Raw genomic sequence first — 16638 nt, 5'->3', positions numbered from 1 at the left:
TGGACTACTGTCTGTCCTCCTCGACCTCTTTCAAACTTCAAGTAAGGACTGTAATGACAATGTATTCAAATGCAAGCATTTTGCAGCTATAACAACCTCCACTCTTCTTGGAAGGCTTCCACAAGATTTTGGAATTTCATTCTGAAGAGCATTAATAAGATCAAATGCTCGATGGTGTTGAGGCCAGGACATTGTGCAGGTCGAGCTCCTCCACACCAAACTCATCAAACCATGTCTTTATAGTCCTTGCTTTGTGCACTGGGGCACAGTCATGGTGAAATAGTAAGATTGGGCTTCACTGGGGATAGGGGACCTAACTCAAACCTTGGAAAACAGACCCCTACCATTATCCCTCCTCAATCAGAATTTGCAGATGGCACAAACAGAAGAGATTTGTCAGTCCACAGAACACAGTACAACTGCTCCACAGTGTCATGTCGTTGTGCTTTCCACCACTCCATCTGATGTTCTGCATTGGACTTGCTGATGTGAGTCTTGCATACAGCTGCTTGGCTTTGAAGCCCCATTCATGAAACTCCCGTCACACAGTTTTTATGCTTACAATAATGCCGGTGGAAGTTCAAAGCTCTTCATTTGATTTTACATGGTCTTCCTCTTTGTGGCTCAGTTCCTGTTGTTCCTAAATAATAACATAATAATAACATCACTTACAGTTGACTGTGGAATATCCAGCACGGATGAAATTTCACAAATCGTCTTTTTGCAAAGGTGGCATCTATCACAGTACCACGCTTGAAGTCACTGAGCTCTTTAGAATGACCCATTTAGTATCAGACGTTTGTAAATGGAGACTGCATGGCTAGGTGCTTGATTTTATACACCAGTGGCAACAGGTCTGATTGAAACACCTAAATTAAATAAGTAACAGGTACAGTGCTTAACAAATTTATTAGACCACCCAAAGTAAGGTATATGCCACAGCTGCCCTAAATTAACAGCATTGGTAATTACCAAAATCATTTTTTATGTTTCTGCAATGGTTAATACACCAATATGTAGAAGCTCTTTACCCAAAGTGATATTTTTAATGCTAAAATATAATTATTATTGTTATCCATGAATTTTCAAATTTACTGATTAACAAAAAAACTGAAAAAATAGTAAAACACATTATTATATCTTGATTAATATGTCAAATCATAGTTATTTACTTCATTCCTGAACAGAAAAATAAGTTTTAGTGGTTGAGTGTTATGCTTGATTTATTTCTTACTTCTCAGAGAAGCCCAGTGAGCCGAGCCGGCTCAAATTTGGGTATAAAAAGGTGAATTCAGTTTGAAATTCCTCATTCCTGTTGGTAAAACGTGGAGAGCTCACTGAAAATGAAAGATTTCACATTAAAGCACTTCATGATGCTGGATGGTCTCTGAGACAAATAGGGAAAGACATAAAGTGTTCTCACAGTGTGGTCAAGTATGCTTTGGAGTCAATTGCCGAGACTGGTACTTACAAAATATGCCAAGGAAGAGGCAGGAAACCAAAGTTAACTGAAGCAGATGTCAGACACCTCAAGATCTGAAGTAATAGAGACAGAAGGAAGACCACTGCTGATCTTCAGGCAAAGATGCATGCTTCTAGATCAGAGTCTGAGAAAGTCTCCAGAATGACCATAAGCAGACGACTGACAGAACAAGGCTTAAATGGAAGAATAGCTGCTAATAAGCCATTATTGAGGCCTGCAAACATCCAGAAGCGCTTCAGATTTGCCAGGAAGCACAAACATTAGACTGTTGATGATTGAAGAAGGTACTCTGGACGGATGAGTCCAAGTTTGAACTCTTCCGTCAGCATTGTTGTGTTTATGTCCGCAGAAAAGCTGGAGAATGTTTTGATGCCAGATGCATTGCACCCACAGTGAAACACGGTGGAGTTTCCATTATGGTATGGGGTTCCATTTGTGGATAAGGCATGGGAAAATTAGTGAAAATGGACGGTATCATGAACAAAAACGTTTACCACAACATCTTATCTGGACTGAATCTGATTGGTCGTGGGTTCATATACCAACGAGACAATGACCCCAAGCATACTTCAAAGCTGTGCAGAGACTATATATATATATATATATGGTGGTAATGATGCAGGCCAGTACTTTTCACTTTTTTCCCAAGGCACACCTGTGATCAAGCCAAAATCTCAAGGCACACTATGTTCATATCCATACAAAATAAAAAACAAACCCTTTAAAATAATGTCTTTAGTTGATAAATTGTTTTAGTCAGGCCTGCCAACAAAATTGGCTGGGCTCCTAAAAATCCCAGAAAATGGGCCCTTCTCAGCTGTGATTTATTAACGATGTCAGCGCGTGTTGGATCAGTAGCATTGGTGCTAGCATCCTGGCTAACAGTTTCCTCATTGTAGAGGTGAGTGTGTCACACTATTATTGGGTTAGCTAAAGTTAAAATCCATCCACATTTTTAACATTGACAATAAAAATGGAGTTCTATTGTAAAAAGAGGTTTACATTTTGAAAAAAAGCCCATGTTATACTGCAGCATAAAGAAACAAAATTCATGTTTTGATGCTTTGATAAATGAGATTATTATCTAAATTAAATATAAAATATGGTTATCACAGCTTAGCTTTATAATGGACCATGATTTTGCTGACCTCAATGGACCCCCCATTTAGCTGGACCCAAGACAGCTCTCCCCTTAAAGGTGGCCTTGGTTGTAGTTGTAATGTTTGGTTGTGTAATTTCTCCCAGCACACATTCACTTGCCTCAAGCCACACCATTTGGGACCCACTGGTTTGGACAATATCATCCAGGGTAATTCCCAGTATAAATGCAGAACAGTACTGGGACTGAGTCAGTCTCACCAGAATATCCAAACATAAAAAGGCCTTGAACGACTTCCCCACCCGCCTCCTTCCTGGCAGATCTCACCCCTCTGGGCCATTTCTAAGAAGGACACAGCCCCTCTGTTTGGACACATGAGACTTTTAATAGGTTAAACCTATTTTTTAAATGTTGGAGGCTGCTGGGGTGGGCAAAGCCATGGCTGCTAGGCTACATAACTGTTGTTCCATCCCTGGGATCTCTTGCCTCCATTCCTGCGATGCTTTAGGCGCCGTGTCCGACCGATGAGCATTCCATTCCACAAGTAACTACAAGTAAGCTCATACCAGCGCTGAATCATGGGACGGTGTACGCTGACCAAAATAAACCAAAAAAGAAGAATCATGGAAGATCTGATGGCTGTCTGGAAACAGGCTCAGGGCAGGATAATGGAGAGGGTCAAATCTTTGAATGATTGCGTGTGAACACTGCTCTGCTGCTGAAAATTTCATTGGAACCAAAGAGCTCCACATGCACGGCATACTTAACCCTAACCTTTATCAATACATACCTCAGATTATCTCCTGTTTGATCTGGCTCTAGAGCCAACCTTTGACTCATAAAGGGACTTCACACAGGAGAGATAATGGGCTGATGGGTTTAACTTTGCCAAAATATTTGAAATATGTGCACTCAGGAAAAATGATCTTAATGTTTGAGTTTTTAACCTTGGATAGAAAAGAAAATATCTAGAAAAGAAATGAAGATTGTGTCAATAATCAAAGTCCTTTTAAAAAAAATCAGTTAACTTGGATGGGGAAAAAAGTAAATGTAGCTCATCATTAACAGATGAAGAAGTTTTATTAAGGGATATAATGCTACACTCCAGTCAGGGTATGTGTCACCATATGGGGTTCACAACATGGTTTTGCCAACATTCTCAAGATAATTCAAATTTTCTGACAATAACCTGGGCATAACAATAGAGCTCAACAGTTTCTGTGGCTCTGGTGTTCCCATTCAAATCCTCCACTGGCATTCCAGAAAATTCTTGAATCAGCATTTTTACCTGGAACCAAGCTGACCAGCAACTTGAGTATTTGTGACTATCAAAAATTGGATTTGGGTGCCAGTTTAGTTCATTTGGTAGAACAGGCACCTGCCCATTTACAGAGGCTATAGCCCTCGACACAGCGGGATTGATTCCCTGTCTTGGCGCTGTTTGGTGCATGTCCTCTTCCACTCTCTCCCCATACTTCCAGTCTCTGTCTTCAGCTGTCCTATCTGGATAAAGGCAAAAAGTCCCCCCAAAAAATATTATATAGTAAATAAACAAATGAATACAATTTAATTTGGCACAAAAACGGATTGGAAGAAGGGAAAAAAAGAGGTAATGCCACAAGACTGGGTACATAATTTTTCTCAGCGTGAAGAAACTACACATCCCAGAATCCACTGCAGTTCCAAACAGCATTCAACACACATTTTACCAAAATTTACAAAGACATTCCATCATGAAGTTTGTATTGCTGACAATACTGCTGTGATAAATGTATGTTATTGTATTTTTTTATTGTGTAAAACAGTCAACAACTAAAATGACACCCACCAATTAATTGTTCGGTTTTTAAATAAAAAAAAAAAAAAAAAAGAATTGAAAGAAAAAATAAAATGAAGGATATGACAGAGCAGAGCAGCTCTCAGAGCACCGCTTCAGCAGCTACAATATATCCAACTAAATCCTGCTCATCCTTGCACTTCTATGGCAATGTTTCCAAGCTTGTTAAAGAGGTAGTGAACACAACATTTTTTTTCAACTGCACACTGAGGTGTCTGACTGAACTATAACAAACTGTTCACTTTCTGTGCATTTTTTAAATTATGGAGGTGGGTGGAGTTAGCTCTGAGCCGGGGGTTCACTTACACTTTAAAGCAAAATACCTATGAAATAACAATGAAATAAAGTCTATCTGCATTTGCTGCTTTGTCTGCCCTCTGTGATTCAATTTTAATCACGCTTCCCTAACCTGACACAATAGACAGACTCTTTCTCTTATCCTTTGCATGGGATATGTCTCTCATCCATCTGGACAACCACTTATTGAGTGTTAAGGAACGGTACAACCTTTGAAAAAAAAAATCTCAGAGGGTGATTGGACAAACTTTCTGCCTGTCTCATTCTACAGGCCAATCAGAGTGATGCAGCAAACTACAAAGTGGGCATGTGCAGCTCTGGAGTGAACTTTTCATAACAGCTGCTGCTGTTGCCAACTATTACTGGAGCCAGTTGTTGAAACAATCTCAAACTGAAGCCGGTCAGGAGAAGAGCAAAAAAATCTTTTCTACCAACTAAAGCTTTCAATGTGATTGTTCTCTGTTTGTGAGTAAAAAAAACATTGCCAAGCTCTACAGTGGTGTCTGTGCTAATCACATCACTGGCAGCTGAAGAGGCACAGTATTATTGGTATGGTACGATATCGGCAGATATAAGCTTAAAAAGTGAAATATCTGGGCTGGATGGCCTAGTGGTTAGGTCGCACTCATGCATGTAGGCAGCCAGGTTTGGGTTCAACCTGTCAGCCCCCTCACCCCCCCTCGCCCGTTCTTGTTTCCAACTCTATCCATTGTCCTCCCCTGTCAAGAAAGGCATAAAAAGCCAAAAATAAATCTTCAAAAAGTTAATTAATTTTTAATTTCTGCTGACATTTGCAAACAATATTTTGGCTATAAAATCAGCCTATATTAGCTGTAATTGATCATACAAACAAATACGTTAGTGGAGTTTTAGGCTGGACCAACTGACCTGTGTCAGCTCAAGTCTTTTTCTTTATTGATCATCATTCCTTAATCTTTAAAGTCTGTTTTAAGGACTGAAATAGTTAACTTGTTCATCGTTAAACTTTAAATTGTGTATTTTAAGTTTAAAGTTTTAGGTCTGTACTACTAACTCTGAACTAAACATCTAACAAAGCTCACATTAGCCTTCTTCAAACAACTGCACAGAATGGAAAGGATCTAGATAAGCACGTTTCAAAACAGAAACCATTCCGTGTGTTAAATTCCCTGCAAAAGCTCGGAGAATCAAATCCACATTTCCTCACGTGTACAGAAAATATCTGGCCTGTGAAACAGTGATGTTCGAAGGGCTTTTTTTTTACCTCTTCCTTAGTTAAACTCAAGCTTTCTCATATTTTCCAAAATACACTGAAGTTTGCTTTTCTCCAAAATGACCCAATGTTTCCACCTCTTGCAAGTAGTTTCTGGAAAAATGGGAATAGAATATTTCCTGAGATCTTAATCAGAACCTAAATTCAGCAGAATATTTAGTAGAATGAGCCCTTCATAGTCCAAACTTCTGCCTTGATAATATCGAAGAAGTTTTTAGAGAGAATTTGGATGGTAATGTTTTCCCTGCATTTGGGATATTATGGAAACTACGACTTCCTCAAGGGCAGCTCAGCAGCTTGTGTGGCCTTCAGCAGCCTTGTTGGATAGGATGATGGAGAAACTGTGTGGCAAAGACCAGCTCAGCTTTCATATCTTCCAATGCCTATCTTACATGTACAAACAGAACAGTGGAGTTTGCATGTTTCAGTGTTTGATAAGGGGGACAGATTAGCCTGTGTGGGAAAAAGGAAGGCTTATGCAGGTTTGTTATCATTTAAGTGACACGCATTAGTATGTTTGAAATTCTTACATGTATGTATTGACCTTTTTCTCCCAGTTAAAATGATTCGACAGAGGAACTGAGTAATTTCAAAGTATGATAGTGAAAGTTTCTGGATTCTTCAATCTTTTTTGGTGCTTTGTAAATAAGAAAACAGATCTTTCGTGACATGTCACCCAAGACTGCTGCATGCAAACAGGAAAGCAGTTGAGGGGGATCCATATTCATAGATCAGCACATTCTGATGTTAATCAGGTCAATCCCGTTGATGTCTCTAACAAAGAGAGCAAGCAGAGGAGGTGAGTAGTCAGTACGTTTACATGTATAGTAAAGAAGAAATAAGGTTATGGCTATATTAGGCCATTTATTATGACCTACCATCCTTGCTCCAGCGTACATGCACAACAAGAGAATCGATTTATTGATAGGAGTAAGTCCACTTCCAATACGATACAAGATAATTGACCCCTTTTGCAAGTCACTGTCGCATCTTTATCCTGTTGACCTTGCAAACAAGATGGTTGCTTGTTGAACAGTGACGACATGGACAAATCTTACAGCTTCATACATTTCATAGCCAGACACCTCACATAGTCAGTTTTACATTCTTGTAGTATTCCCCCATTGGTAGTCTAAATTAAATTACAAAAAAACTATCATCAATCATATAGCCTTCAAAATATCCGTACATAACTGGTTTTGTTTAAGAGTGCTTTCACACATCGATCAGGCTGGGGCCCACTTGCGTCTGTACTCAGTCTGATACAGCGGGTGGCGGTATGTGCGTAGCTGGTTTGCCCACTAAGGAGGAGAAATTAGAAGATGCTACCATGGCAACTCCTCGGGTCAAGACCCTAGCAAATATTGTTTATGTTTTAAGCCAGCAAAAGAGACCATCCTGCCAACATGGATGTTTATAAACCACTTTTTAAGATGCCAGCAACACTGCTTTTCATATCTACCTGCAGCTTAGAGGATTAAATGGAACATATGAGACCATTTGTTGACTCCATTCAGATGATTTCCACCTTTTACTGAGAAAAATGTAAACAAACTGCTGCCCCAGAGAAAATAAGTTTAGATTATAAGATGAAATAGCTGATTCAAGTCTATGTCTTGTATCTGGGCCGAGGTGCATTCACATCTCATCTGAACCACGCCAGAGTCCACTTGAATTGTGCCTGAGACCACCTCCCCAAGTGGGCCTGGGCCCGGTGCCAGGGCGTGGTTCGTTTGCATTCACACTGACCAATACAAACCAGGCTTTGGGCTCAAGTGTACTCAGGTCCAGGACCAGGCCCCTAGTGTAAAAGGCACCACCATGACAATTATTAACAGGACCACTTGATCTTGCCTATGCAGTGTGATTAACAAGGACTGATCAGACAGTGTGCATCATGCTCATGACGACATAGACAACTATAGTGTAGCTACAGTGTAGATGACACAGGAAGACAAGCCAGGCGTATGGAAGAGTTGGCTTAGATTGATAAAAACTGGACATAACCCAGTACTGGATGCCTAGACTTCTATTTTTGTTGCTGTTGTATTGAAAAACATATGGATATTGTTAGATTTTAATTAGTGTCTTACTGAAGTTTTACATTCTGGTATCATGACAACTCTAGTGTCTGGATTCACAGTTAAGGATAATATCCAGCTTGATTTAGAATTCAAAACATGTCTTGTGAAATCCACAGGTGACGTCACAGAAACTATACCCGCATTGTTCTACAGTTTGGTGCTCAATGATCTCCAGAAACCGACACACATGCTCATCAAATCAAACCCAGGCCTTCTCTTGGCTCAGCAGCTTAAACCTCAGAGCCCGAGTTTACATCCAGCAGCCAAAATGGCTGTCTCATCCCCAATATCTTTGCTATTTTGTCACCTGATTTTTTGTTTTGCATTCAGAGGGAAAAACTCCAACCTGATGGTTTACTGTAAAACAAAACAAAGCTTTAACACCCACAGCCACATCTGCCAGCATCTGTCTGCTGTCCTATAGCAGTCTTATGCAGTCATCCCTCTCTGACAGATGCCTCTGCACAGCCAGGGAGGATTGAATCCAGCTGTGCTGCCTGATACCTGACCACACTGTTGCACCATCATCGGCTGTTTATAAAGGCCTGACTGTTTCTAAAATGTGACCACTCGCCTGAGGAAACACACAATCAGAAGCGTAAAGTTGCTAAATTAGTCGCTGGTTTGCTTAACTGAGCATTTAGAGGGCTAAACTGGAAGTGGTGCATATTTACACAGCTCCTAGATGGGCTCATATATAAGGCTGTAAACATTTTTTAGACCTTTTTGAGTACATGTGTTAAAATGATACAATCTTTGTCACTTTAATGAGCTTTAGTATCAAAAGGTTAGCTATGAGCTATAGTTCACAAAATTAAAAAAAAACAACAGGTATTAATGAGAAAGGTGAATAGGAAAGGAATGAAGCCCGTAAAACTGAATGCAGACTTCAGCCCACTATAAATGGCACAGAACAACTGTGTAATTGAGTATTAAGAACAATAAACAGGGAGCCTAGGAGCCTAGTTTTGTTGCTGTAGTATGAAAAATGTATTAACATCCTTTGAATTTAACTATTATCATATCAAAGTTAAAAATTCTGGTATCATCACAACCTGACTTATAACTCAAACCTCTGATCTGAGAACTAGCCACAACTGCTGATGAATAACTGTATTACATGTTAGTCAAACAAAGAGAGAGGGTGTGTGCCTAGTAGTAGTAGTAGTAGTAACACACCTGAATGAAACACATGGCTGCCTCAGTGCCAAACTATGCAGGCCTTTAGGCTTGGGAGTGAGAAGAGGACATTTAAAGTGAACCATGTGGATTCTTTCCCTATCGTATTATCAAACCAGGTCATGGCAGTTTAATTTGGTTCTACCATAAGTGAGAAATAAAAGAAATACTCAAGTATTGTGTTCAGTTTGGATACATTTTACCTCTTTATAGCCACATGCAACAGGTTTCAAATGAGTTTTGCATGTTAATTGTTACAAAAGTTGAATTGAAGGAATATAAAGCCGTCACAGTGACAGGACTTAAAACTTTAATATGATACTAGTAAAATAAAAATGTGTCTTTACCTGTTTGGACAGCAAAACAACTAAAACAGAGGTACATGCATCTCCATTCTGGGTCATTTATGATTTCAGTTATCATATATTTCAAGCAATCAACCTCACAATGTCTTAGCAGCTAGAACCAGAAAATTGCCACTGTTTTGTATGCAATTTACCCAGTGTCTCCTTCTCTTTTTGCTCTATGTGGGAGGCATCAATGCAACTTTTCAATCTTAATGTGTCTAGAAGTGTTGCTATTTTGTTCCCAAATTGGGGGATTTCCTTAGTTTTATCTACCAGAAATTTGAACCAATATGTTGGGAAATGTTTAAACGTTACACAAGTATTTCATTAATTAAGAGGCATACAGCTGTTTGCTTGCCATTTTGTTTGGTTGCACTTCATGCATTCAACATTCATGCATACCAAGGCAAGAAAAATGTATGTCTAAGACAATATTTTTGTTCATTTTAAGATTTAAGACTGAAAAAATTGCAGTCAAACTCATACATATTGTTTAAGTTGAGCATAGACATTGGCAAAGATATGTTTTGATGCAATTTTGACTGTCTTTAGGAGTTAGTCTGCAATTTATGATGATTGTGTTCCTTTTTCAATACATCTGGACTATGCATATCTAGTTTTAATGTGTAAAAGGTTGCAAGCAAATTCCTGCATATTGTCCAAGCTGTGCAAAACATTGGTAAGAAATGTTGTAATGCATTTTTGACAGTGCGTAGGAGTTTGCCTAAAATTTATGATGGATTTTTCAATGAACCTGGTCTATGATGTAATGTGGTTTTTGTACAAATTTGGGTACTTTTTCTATTCGAATGAACATTAAAATAACATTGTACGGTTTGGCATGAGTTGACGAGGAATCTGTGCAATTCAAACAATGTGCTGGTGATTGTTTGCACTTTTTGTTGAATGTACTCCTCTTAAAAATGCATACCAAGGAAAAAAATAAATGCTTAAAGCAAATTTTAATTAATTTATAGATTTTAGACTTAAAGATAAAGAGTTTTCTTATTGCAATTCTGACAATGCGTAGGGCGTGCCTGCAATTTATGATGGATTTATTTATTACTCCTCAGCACATCTGGCCAATGAAATGATGAGTTGTGTGTAGAAATGTTGGTACTTTTTAATACTATCAAACAATAAAACAATGCTGTACTGTTCTGGCAAAAGTTGCCCAGGTATCTGTGCAATTTTAACAACATGCAGTTGATTGCTTGCAATTTTGTTAGATGTGCTGCTCTCCAACATGCAAATCAAGGATAGAAAACTAAACATTTAAGGCAAAATTTGGGTTGATTTCTATTAACAAGACAGAGGGGTACTTCACACTCTGAAACAATGGCTTAGAAATGCTTTTACGGAATTTTTACAGGAGTTTACCTGTGATTAATGATGGATGTATTCCTATTTCAAGGAATCTGTGCAATTTAAACAGTGTGCAGGTGATTGACTGAAACTCAAATGGATCTATATCTCTTTTCTGCAACTGTCTTGTAGTTTAAATATACAATTCTGTCCTCTAACGACTATTTTATATAATGGAGGTTATGTCATTTTGTTGTATGCTGCATTAAAAAGTATGACAAATGTTGAAAACCTTAGAACAAGGTGTTTAAAATGAAACATGACACAATTATAGGGTCCCTTTCTTTCCATAGAGGTCCCCTCAATTAAGTCATTGGCCCCTTGGTTGCCCAAAACATCCAAATCTGCTTCGAAAACTCAGAAATTTCCGCATAACTGCCACAACTTTTGTTATAAACGTTTCTGTTTATTGGTGCCATAGCTTTAAAACCGTTACAAAATGGTGTCTGTGTAGTTTACAGTCTTTGCCTGGGGCCCCTGGACATTAAAGTGAACGGAAACCCCTGTTTTAACGTCCTGTGGCCTTCCCCACTGTAACACAGACTGGGGGCTGAGAGGAGCAACACCACTACATTCCCCTGCAGAAAGAATTTGGAGGAGTTTGTTAACCCTAAAGAGTCTTAAAGTCAGAATGGGATAACAAAAAGTACGTTTTTCCTGTATCCTTAACTTCAACAAACCTGTAACGGAACTTTTCCCCTCAGAAACAAGCCGTTTAAATCAGTTACACCACCACTCCCCTTCCCAAAAAAGTAACTCTCAACTTACCATGTGATACAAGTAGCGACAATAACTCAGATTGGAGGGTAAATCCCGTCAGATAGCGACGTTTAGAGTCCGTCCGTCGGTAGAAGAGCTCGGTAAAATCGATGTAGCGGGGTAAATATGATGAAATGAGCCTCCATTTTCTCCCCAGACTGCAGCAGGATCAGAAATGCAGCACAAAGTTGGACACTCGCTGCATTGTTAACATTCCACAGGTCACGTGACGGACCGACGCACGTCAGCAATGGGACGAAGATCGTCTATTAAAACACGATTCAATCAGTGGCTTTGGATGTGTTTTAGCTAGTAGCAGCTTCAAATTAATAGTTGTAGTCCACATATCATATCTCTGTATGATAAACTGCCTGTAAGCTTATTACTGAACCGCATAAAAAAGTTTTACCGTCTTTTAATCGAGATCATTTCATATTTGCCACGCTGTGTCACGATAAGGACACTGTGTTCGTGTAACAATTTGATTATTTTGCAAAATCTTGAGGAAATGGCTGCAAATGAACTATGTATCACAGATTTTTTTCACACTTTTTCCACCGTTAAACATGTCATTTGTCTAAATTTTGTCCATTAAAAGGGCATCAAAGAGGGCACTTTGTCGAATTTTGTCTACTAAGGGAGCACCAAAGATGACAATTAGACACATTTTGTCCATTGAGAGGGCAAATTACAGTGAATTCTTTTTTTAGATTTTGACCACTTTCAGGGCAATTTGGTTTTTTTTTTCGCTCTTAGAGGGAAATATCCTTTTAGACTGCAATTTGTCAAATTTTGTCAACATGGCAATGTATCAAAATTCACTTTAGAGACAGTTTGGCAAATTTTGTCCATATAGAAAGCACCCAAGAGGAAACTTTATTGTGTTTATCTATCATAGTGGCATACAAGATAGCAATTTGTCAAATATTAGGGCATCAAGGGGGGGCAATCACAACCACTGGCCCCCTCTGAGTCCGCCAGGGAGAAGCCTTATATAACATGCGTCCAGATATTTCTTAAATGAAATGTTCCATCATTACAAGTTTCCTTTGGTTTCTTTCTCTAAATCTCAGTTCACTTATCTTGGTGCATGGGGATAAAAGTTCTTGTTTTCACTGGCAAAAGTTAATTCCATAATTTTTTTTTCTCAATCATGACAGATATTCTTGTTATCATGGGAAACCCAGTATTGTTATTTCGAGTTTACAAGGTCAGTAAGTCAGGGTCTGTTGAAAGTAACTGACTTTTCAAATCTATACATTTTTCTTAAGCAGTCGCTAAACCAACAAACTGAATATTTGATAAAGACTTTGATAAAGCAATTTTCAGGCATAAAAATACTGAATTAATGATACAAAACATAAAAGTTGGCTGGTTATTAGAAAGACTCAAGAAATAGATTGGTTTTTAGCAGTGTGATACACATTCTCACAGTACTGTATTTCTGTGGAATTTCTGTCTTAATAGAAAATTTAGAAATCTCATCGAGATGTCTGGTAGCATTCTGAATTGTTGCTTCCAAACTACTGATGCACAAAAAGCCAAAATTTTCCACCAAACTGTTCCAGCTGTAGTGACTTAAAAAAGGTACAGTGTGAGAGGTCTTCCTTTTTGCCTCTCTCTGACCGCACATATTCAGGCGGGGCTTCCTCCCATGCATTTCTGCCTTTGATAAATCAAAAAAATATCAGGACATTACTCAGTCACTCCCCTCCGGCCTTGGACGGAATCTTTACCAATGAGTCAAAGGCTGCGAGTAAATCTGTGTGCAAATAAAAGACTTAATTACCAGAATTTAAACAAACCGACAAAGTGCAGACACCACAAGCATTATGAAACTTTTTCATGACAGAGAAGAATTTAAACCACTGAGTGAGATCCAAAAGGCTGCTGCATTTCTCAAACTTTAATTTTTGTGGTCACAGAAGAAGAAAATAAATGTAAACCGAGCAAGAAATAAAACCTTATTTACATTTCACAACACTGAAGCACATGCACCAATAAAAATAACAGTAAATTACATGACTAAAAATAAGAGGTATTATTGTTTGATTCCTATCTAAAAGCTCTGTAGTAATCTCAGAAGAGGTGTCGCTGAAAAATACCAACTAATTAAAAACCATTTAAGTGATGTAATTTTCCAAAGTAGCCAGAGAAACACAAAGTAAGATTAAAACTCTTAAAGTGTATCTTTGACACAGAGCACTTACGTTCACCATTTTATCAAGGAAACTAAACATCAACCTACATGTGTGCTGGATGTTTTTCATGGGTCTGGTTTGTTTGAAGGGAACAGAGGAACAACAGCTGAAACCTGGGGACCAGGGCCCACTGTGGGGTAGGAGGTGGCTGAAAATTAGATTAGCACATATTACCAAAATCATTGTAAAGCTCTTATCAAACAGTACAGGGGACCTTTAAGAGCAAAAACATGAGTTTACCTGTTTTAAGGGGTTTTATGAATGAAACAATAACATTTCTGCAGATTTTTGATAGCAATGTCAATTTTTGTCCATGTTGGCCATGTGGGGGGCTCTGATGACAAAAGGTTGAGAATCACTATTCTAGTCCCCAAAGTATGAATGTTTTCTCCTGAAAATGTCCCCAAATTTTTCAGTAAGCTGCAACAGGCTGTGACTTGACTGGCATTTTTCCACCCAGCTTTTTAGGAAAGTTCTGGAAAGAATTTTGGGTGAGCTGATGTGAGAACGCAGCAAGGAATATTCTGGAAAATTCAACCCAGATGGTGAGGCAATGATGATTTTTGTAGGCATGCTGCAACCAGCAAGGAACAAATTTGTTATCTGTTTATGTACTAAAGAAACATGCTCTTTTCTGCTCATAGTGTTTTTATACTATTCAATACTCGATACTAAGAAAAAAAAAAAAATATATATATATATATAATTAAAGAAATACCACACCACCACCAGGAACAGAATTGCCTGTACATATCATTAAAATCATATTATATAATGTAATATATCAATAACATACTATTTTTATTATTATACATTTGTAAACTGCTTCAGCAATGCAAACAGATGTTTTCCACGCCAATAAAGCTTGTTAAATTGAAGTGGATATGACCAATTACATGTTACATTATATGTTTTATATCATATCTTGCCTCATGAAATGGAAAAAAACATCATTCTATAAGGTCCATGCATGTGAAAAGGAAAGTCAAGAAGATTGTAAGGGCAGCTTGTATGGACATTTTCTAGAATTTATAGGAATGCATAGCCGTTTTCACACATGCACTCCTGACATTTAAGAAAATTTCAGGAAGGCTGTCACTAAAATCTTCCTGGGTATGTCACTCACTGCAAAAGACTCCCTGTGAACAAAACAGAAGTGGAAGATAAAATAACAGCAAACATATATATATATATATATATATATATATATATATATATATATCTAACAGAATTACAGGTATCCAGGAATACCTAAAGTAAACTGAATGCTGTGTCCTCAGAAAGGTAACACTCTGAAGTTTCTTCCTAAACTGTCAGACTCACTGTAGCTGCTACTGGTACTGAATAATACAACACAAAATCATTCCTGTCTGAATCTGTATAATTGAACAGAGGCCTGTAGATGACTGTAGCTAGGATTGTTAGCTGAAAGCTCAAATGGACCAAAGCATGAAGCCTTCGTTCAGGTTCAAAGATGATAACAATTTACACCAGTTTTTACGAAGAAAAGACTCCAAAAAGGATTGAGGCTGGCAGACATTTTCTGTATTGCAATGCTAATACTGGCCTGGAAAAACAGTGGACTATTGAGAACAAGGGAAAATAATGCAAAACCAGTTCATGGATCTTAATGGATATAATCCTGTTTTTGGACTAAATATTTGACTAGATTTAGATTGTGTTGACCTTTTTTGAAGCAGTAGGACTGTTTTTGATGGGATACAATGATCAAGAGGGCACAGGAGAGCTTCTAATAGTGAACTGTGTCTCTATTATTATTGTTTGTAGCCTGATAAATGCATTAATTGTGGCTGCTGTGATGGTTTTTATCCTGAAATGGTTAACATGGTTAGAAGCCTGAGAATCAGAGCTCTTTGGTGGTGTATAAGAAGTTATATTTACATTTTGTAAATAACTGAATAGTTACAAATCTACCAACCCACTACTGGAACCTCCAATTTTTAAGAGGTTAACTAAAGAGGGGTTTGATACCAGACCCATGCGCTATTGGGTGCAAGTTTTCTCCCATTCTCTCTTTCCATATTACCCATCTATTGAGGCAAAAAGCACAAAAGATAATCCTATAAAAGGCCCAACCGTATCAACAGATGAACAGAAAAGAAGACACTGTTTCACAGACAACACAATAAAGCAGTTACAGACTGCACAGGTCATTCAGTGGTCATGTGACGTACAACATCTCAATAAATTAGAATATCAACAAAAAGTTGATTTATTTCAGTAACTCAATTCAAAAAGGTAAACTCATGTATTCTATAGGTTCATTACACACAGACTGATATATTTCAAGTGTTTATTTCTTTTAATTTTGATGATTATGGCTTACAGCCAATGAAAACCCAAAATTCAGTGTCTCGGAAAATTAGAATATTGTGAAAAAGTTCATTGTTGGAGACTCATGGTGTCACACCCTAATCAGCTAATTAACTCAAAACACTTGCAAAGGTTTCCTGAGCCTCTAAATGGTCTCTCAGCCTGGATCAGTAGCCTACACATTCATGGGGAAGAATGCTGACTTGACAGATACCCAGAAGACCGTCAACCAGCACAAGAAGGGTAAGACACAAAAGGTGATTGCTAAAGAAGCTGGCTGTTTGCAGAGTGCTGTATCCAAGCACATTAATGGAAAGGTGGCTCAAGATGCAAAAGCAACAGGGAGAACTGCAGGAGAGAAGATTATGAAACAAAGACCATTCAAGAATTTGGGGGAGCTT

At 38.2% G+C, this 16638-nt stretch overlaps 1 protein-coding gene across 1 annotated transcript in view; it reads right to left on the bottom strand.

Moving 5' to 3' along the window:
* The window catches only part of lats2 (large tumor suppressor kinase 2), a 59078-nt gene extending 47183 nt beyond the window's left edge, over nucleotides 1-11895 (bottom strand). The window contains exon 1 of the mRNA XM_041806287.1: nucleotides 11712-11895. The gene's annotated coding sequence lies outside the window, so the exon portion shown is untranslated. The remainder of the gene's footprint in view (nucleotides 1-11711) is intronic.
* Between the last annotated feature and the right edge of the window lie 4743 nt (nucleotides 11896-16638).

This window comes from Cheilinus undulatus, linkage group 15, assembly GCF_018320785.1.
Source record: "Cheilinus undulatus linkage group 15, ASM1832078v1, whole genome shotgun sequence".
Classification (NCBI taxonomy): Eukaryota; Metazoa; Chordata; class Actinopteri; order Labriformes; family Labridae; genus Cheilinus; species Cheilinus undulatus.
The sequence above is the reverse complement of the archived record's forward strand: the minus strand, read 5'-3'. Positions and strand labels throughout refer to the sequence as shown.